This window comes from Arachis ipaensis, chromosome B10 (assembly GCF_000816755.2).
Source record: "Arachis ipaensis cultivar K30076 chromosome B10, Araip1.1, whole genome shotgun sequence".
Taxonomy (NCBI): Eukaryota; Viridiplantae; Streptophyta; class Magnoliopsida; order Fabales; family Fabaceae; genus Arachis; species Arachis ipaensis.
The window spans coordinates 118,566,335-118,572,940 of NC_029794.2; the positions used below are offsets into that span (position 1 = coordinate 118,566,335).

General features: G+C 33.4%; 1 long non-coding RNA gene across 2 annotated transcripts; it reads left to right on the forward strand.

Moving 5' to 3' along the window:
- Positions 3,210-4,091, forward strand: LOC107622102. 2 transcript variants are annotated; one of them, XR_001616069.2, is made up of 4 exons: positions 3,210-3,266; positions 3,343-3,442; positions 3,774-3,839; positions 3,960-4,091. It is a non-coding gene; the product is annotated as an uncharacterized LOC107622102 (long non-coding RNA). The 2 variants fall into 2 exon arrangements; XR_002356618.1 differs by lacking the exon at positions 3,210-3,266 and having other exon boundaries at positions 3,285-3,442.

Below are 6,606 nucleotides of genomic sequence, written 5' to 3' on the forward strand. Positions count from 1 at the left end.
TTGAGTGTAGTTTTGAACCAAAAATTCTTAAAAAAATCAATCGATTTAGACGATTTATCAGTTAATTACCAGTTCAACCGATTCTTTTATCAATTTTTTGTCAAACGGTTTTTAGAGTTAATTAAACCAATTATATAACCGATTTTCGGTTAACTCGATTAAACCAATATGTCCAATTCAATTTTTAGAACTATGATCACTATATGTAATTTTAACAGACCATGTCNATATATATATATATAATTTTACACTATAATGTATCAAAATTAAATTAAATTTGCTATATGTTCACCATTAGCTAATTTTCAGTTGAATTAAGCCTTAGGTGATGACGAAACGGCCAAGGTTATGTGGGAAACTGGGAAAGTAAAGTGCGTCCTTTTTTAGAGGTACCAGATAAATTAACATTTTGATCCTCAAAAAGTTTTAGACTAAACACTTTAGTTTTTAACTAAAATTAAATAATTAATTACTCGATTAGTTTCTAACAATTAACTCTATCAGTCATTTATGTTTTTTATTCTGTCAATTCTAACGAAAGACAAAATAGTCTCTAACAACTCTAACCGGAAATAAAATGGTCCGTGACCTTCTCTGTTCAGAAACGACACTGTTCTCTCCCAATTTCCATCATATCTCGTATAACACTAACAATTTAACACTGTAATTTCAAGCTACATAATGTACACTTGCAACTTCAATGTTCACAAGAAAAATTCTCAACTTGTTCTCAACCAATTAATACTCAAGAAACTAATGACTATATCTCTCAAGTATGTACTTGTTGTCTTCGATGGATCCCATGAATCTAGACAGCAAGTCTAATTTGTTAAGACCCGTCATCGTCGTCACCATCTCCTTCCTCCTCTGTTCTATCATCTCCATGATCACATTATCCACCACTTCAATCGCTTCTTTCAACTTCTTCTCCAAACCAATATAAGCAACAATGACGATATTGCTCGTTGTACTGATAGCTTGGATGCGATGTTGAAACGGTCTGCCAACTTGGACTTCGAGAAAGAAAGAATGAAGCACTCGGGGTCTATTCCAAATGAGAATTTGCATATAATGTCGAAGGAGAATCTTCTCATGATGTCTTAATGTCCAACAATCTATATTGCTTACCGGAGAGTGGAGAAAGGCGTGCCTTTGGGTTAGTTATGGAATTTGGTCTTGAGGATGTGGTGGACGTTGTCAGGGTTGGAGGTGATACTGTTATCAAGGACGTGGAGGTGGATGCTTTTGGTGGGTGAAGTGTGGAGGAGGTGTGTGTACCAGTCACAGAGATTTAGGAAGTGTGTGGTCCATGATATGTTGAGGTAGGTACGACATACGTGATAGTTACACCATGGCTTCATCTTGGAGTTGAAGAGGAGGAAGAAAAAGATGGAAAAGAAGACTGTGAAGGTGAAGGAGCGTATGAATGTTAAGATTATGCGAGATATGATGAAAATTGGGGAAGAACAATGTCGTTTTCAAACAAAGGGGTCAGGGATCATTTTGTTCCCTGTTAGAATTGTCAGGGATTATTTTGTCCCTGTTAGAGAATTGTCAGGGACTGTTTTGTCTTCCGTTAGTTGACGAAGCCAAGGACCTAAGTGACTGACGGAATTAATTGTTAAGAACCAATCGTGTAATTAATTTTAGTTGGGGACTAAAGTGTTTGATCCGAAATTATTTGAGGACCAAAATGAGTAAATACTCGCTTAATAGGTTTTTGTATCTTATATATATATCGAGTAAAGTATCGTTTTTGTCTCCAACGTTTGGGGTAAGTTCAAAAGTTGTCCCTACACTACAACATTTTTGGCCTAAGGTAACCCTTATTCGAAGCAACATTTAATAAAAGTTGTCTTAGATAGGCAAAGACAACATTTTTGACAAGTTGTCTTTGAGTAAGGCAAAGATAACAAAATTTTTGGCCACCTATAAAAAGAGTTGTCTTTGATATCTAAAACAACATTTATAAAATGTTACAAAATAAAAGCTTTAAGACAACATTTTTAAATAAAAATACAATATTTTATATGAGTTATCAAAAATATTAAACAAATAACATTTATAAAAAGTTGCCTAAAATTGTTTATGATTAAAAATTAAAAGAAAAAACTTTTAATCATATCCCTAGATACCAATTATTTTTTCAATGAAAAAATAACTTAAACTCAAAAAAAGAAAAAGGAGCTTCACTTGTTCCACTTCACGCACATACACAATGAAGAACCCTAACATTTCTCCCCTGCAACAACGTACAAACCATACCCTTTCTCCCCTTCCTAACGGCAACAGTAGGTCAGCAGCGTTCAATCGCGCGCACTCCTCCACGCACGGCGACGGCGCGGTGCTCTCCTCGACGGGCGACGGCGCGGTGCTCTCCACAATCCCTAACATAGCCACTGCAACAACACACCCTTTCTCCCCTTCCTAACGGCGACAGCAGCGTTCAATCGCGGTGCACTCCTCCACGTACGGCGACGGCGCTGTGCTATCCTCGACGGGCGACGGCGCGGTGCTCTCCACAAGTCCTAACATAGCCACTGCAACAACGCACAGACCCTTTCTCCCCTTCCTAACGGCGACAGCAGCGCTCAATCGCGGTGCTCTCCTTGACGGGCGCGGTGCTCAATCACAAGAAACTCCTCTCCCTTCTCTTCTCCTTCTCGTTCTTCCTCTGTTCCTCTATTTCCAGGTATTTGAAAAAACTAATTTTGATGTTCTTTGAATTAATTTATTACAGTTTAGTTAGAATTTAATTTTTAGTTAGTAAATTACTTTGTTGTTGTCTAATTTGTTGTTCTGTGATTTGTTGTTCTACAGATTATTATTGCTGTGTCTAAAAGTTTGTTATATATATATAAGAGCAAATAAAAATAAGTTTATAGTGATATAGAGATTATTGAACTCAGAGGCTAAAAGCCTGCGCAAACATTGTAAACAATTTTGCTGTATAAGGCAACACACAAAGAAGTGCTAATCAGAGAGAATATTTAGGATTAAATAGGACAGAATGTCAAAATAATTTTGAAGTTTCTTTACACAAGCGTTCATATTCTTATGCTAATTAAAATATAAAATCCATTCTATCTTGTCTTGTTTTGATAAGATATTCTCACGCTTCATCTAAATTATTATTTGAATAAAAACCATCATCAGTATTGATTTACATTATTTTCATTGTTCTATTACCATTATTTTGTGTGTCTTGTAGCATGCCGCAGAAGCATTTCTACATCTGTTGTGCTCATTGAGAGAAGAAATCGGAGGTTGTTTTGCTCCAAATATGAGTTCTTTAGCAGACATTTTTGCTTCTAATAATAGAATTCTTACTCGAATACATAGGGACTGGCAGAGTGAGCATGAAAGATGGCACCAACTCTACCTTGGACCTTTTGATGGGATTCTTAGTAGCAGCTTGACCTGTCAGAGTTGCTCATCCCAGGTATAGAACGCTTTCAATGCAGTTCTCTTACCTTTGCTGTTAATTGTGTGTACACTTTATGTATTGTCATACAGTTTTGATTTGACACTGTTGCATTAGGAGGAGAAAGGTTCCAAGGTAATTGAAATGGCTAAAATAGGAGAAATGTTAGAATTAACTAATTGATTTTGTATGATGACATGGGTTAGATTTGAGAAGCTAAGAAAAGACTCAGTTGTAGCTCTATCTAAAGATAATAGTACTCCTAACCTTTATTTCTAATGTAAATGTTTTCTCGTATCTGTCTGAAATTTTAATTTAATTTCAAACTGTATATTTGTTTGTTTTGCAGATCTCAATTAACTTGGAACAATTTGATTGTTTGCCTCTTTCACCTGTACTTAGTGGTTCCACCCTGGTGAGTTTCAAAAATTCAGCGCCAGTTATATTGTTGTTTTAATTTCAATATTATTTCTTGGGTAACTGAAATTCTTCAAGTCTTCATGAGCTCCCTGATAGCTGATGTCTCTCGCTTCAGATATTTGGATGTGCACTGCTGGATTGCCTAAAGCAATTCATTGTTGCTGAGCATGTTGAGAACTATCACTGCCACTACTGTTGGCATAATGCTACGATCAAGTATCTTTCATTAATGGAATGAAATGAGGTAATTGTTTCGAGGAGAGAATAATGAAAGAGGAGAGATATGATTATCAAGTTTCATTTGTTCTTTTAATTATAAACATAGAAGAAAATATGTTTTGGTTACTTATTGCATTCCACTGTCGTCAAGTCTCACAAATATAACACGATTATTCCTTGAGCTATGCTAATACATCTTGTCCGGCTTTAATTTAAGTTTGAGCTTATTTGTAAAAGTATTACATAATCAAAAACATATATAATCAAAATTTTAACTAAAAGTTAATAATAGTAATTTAATTTAATGATAACAAGTAGAAGTTCTTCATCTATTGACCGAAAACAGCTTTAACTTTAACTTTTATAATGTATTATGTTTAGAGGCATTTTAGAAAGTTGTTTGGAAGGAGTAAGGTGTTAAATTGATGTTGTTTTAACTTTGTTTGTATCTGATATTGTTGCTGGTTTTTTTATCTTGGTTCTGCATTTTGCATGAGTACTTGATAGGAGTTTCATTTTTTTGTAACAGGTGCCCCTGCCATGACTTCTAGGTTACAGGATTTTTGAAAAACCTCAGGTTAGTGGGGTTCTTAGAATTCATCATCAATTTGTTCTAAAAAATTGAAAAAGGCATTAGAATTTAGATGTATAATTTTTGAAAAAAGGACAGAAAAAATTTCTAGAAGTAGAACTCCTCAAATTTTTATCATCAGAATCAATGTTGCATCAAATGGTACATTGAGTTAAATCGGAATACCCTATCATTTGTTTGGTTGTTTTCTAAAGTAAGAAAGCCATCATTAGGTTTATCCTTATCTTCTTTCAAATGTCATTGCAGGTGACACAGGCAACAAAATTGGGACCTATAGCATTACCTTGTGTACCAATTTTCACAATGTATCTTTTTATGTGGCTGCACCGCTGACTTCAATTGATCTATCACTTTCTTTCGGAGAAAAAATCGTCATCGAGGAGAGATCTCCGAAGGAGCTGTTGAACATGCGAGGAGGACTTGGAGAGCAAGTTGCTGCCTCATGATAAATGTTAAAGAAATTTTGTTTATAATGAGAAAAACATGTATTTTATTTACTTATGTTTATTATTTATTTGACTTGGTAACTTGGCAAGTATGTAATTGACACTTGGAACACCTTTCTAGATACATGCAATATATATTATTAGCTTATTCTCCCTACATTGATTAAATTGAATTTAAGCATTGTTAGTGTGTGTTATATATCCTATAAATATAACAAAGGCAAAAAATATATTGTTTTAGATATAAAAAAAGAGAACTTAAGAAAAATTCAATAAGGTGTTGCTTTAGGTATTAAAAAAAATTTTCAAATAAACTTAAATAAGTGTTGCTTTTGGTCTATAGAAAGGCAACTTAAAAAAATTTGGGCAAGTGTTGTTTTATGTATTAGAAAATACAACTCGTAAAAAGGGTTGCCATAAAGTTTTTGTTAAAGTGTTGTGTTTGGATCCTCTAAGGCAACCCTTATGTGGAGTTACTTTTTTTTGTAGAAAAGGCAACGTTTTCTGAAGGTTGCCATAAAAAGGGTTCCCTTTTATACACAAAAGCGTTGCCTTAGATCAAAGGTAACGGCCGTATAGCCAACCCCCAAAAAGCGTTGCGTTTTGTCGGAAAGTGTTGCCTTTGATCAAAGGCAACACATTTCCTTATTATAGGCAACGTTTTTAAAGGGTTGCCTCAGCCCGAATTTGTTGTAGTGCTAACATTTAAATCGTCATATTTAAGTCCCTAACGTTTCAAAATTGGCTCAATGTTGTTCTGTTGTTAGGGATCTATTAACGGAATTGACGATGGGACAAAATTGAGATGATTTTGAAACGTTAGGGACTTAAATAGGACGAAAATGTTAGGGACAAAAACGATATACATAGAAATAAATTTTAATTTTATCCTTCACTAATATCAATCTTTTACGGTACATAGTTATTCAATTATTTTTTAATCACATCTAAGTAAATTACGCTTAATCACATTACTTTGATTTTAAATAAATTTATTTTTTTATAATTTTACTCTTAAAAATTTTTACTCATCACTACAAATATTTTATGATAAGTAAAAATTTTTAAGAGCAAACTTATAAAAAAATAAATTTATTTAAAACAAAAGTAATGTGATTAAGTATAATTTATTTAGATGTGATTAAAAAATAATTGAATAACTATGTACCGTAAAAAAATATTATTAAAGGATAAAATTAAAATTTATTTCTATATACTGTTTTTGTCCCAACGTTTTCGTCCTATTTAAGTCCCTAACGTTTTAAAATCGTCTCAATTTTGTCACACCGTCAATTCTATTAACAGATCCCTAAAGGCATGGACAACACTGAGTCAATTTTAAAATGTTAATGACTTAAATAGGACGATTTAAATGTTAAGGATAACTTTAAGACTTACCCCAAACGTTGGGACAAAAACGATATTTACTCAATTATATATATCGTACCAAAAAATATATAGTTAATTTGATTAGCCGATTATTTTTTAAATTTAGATCATTGATA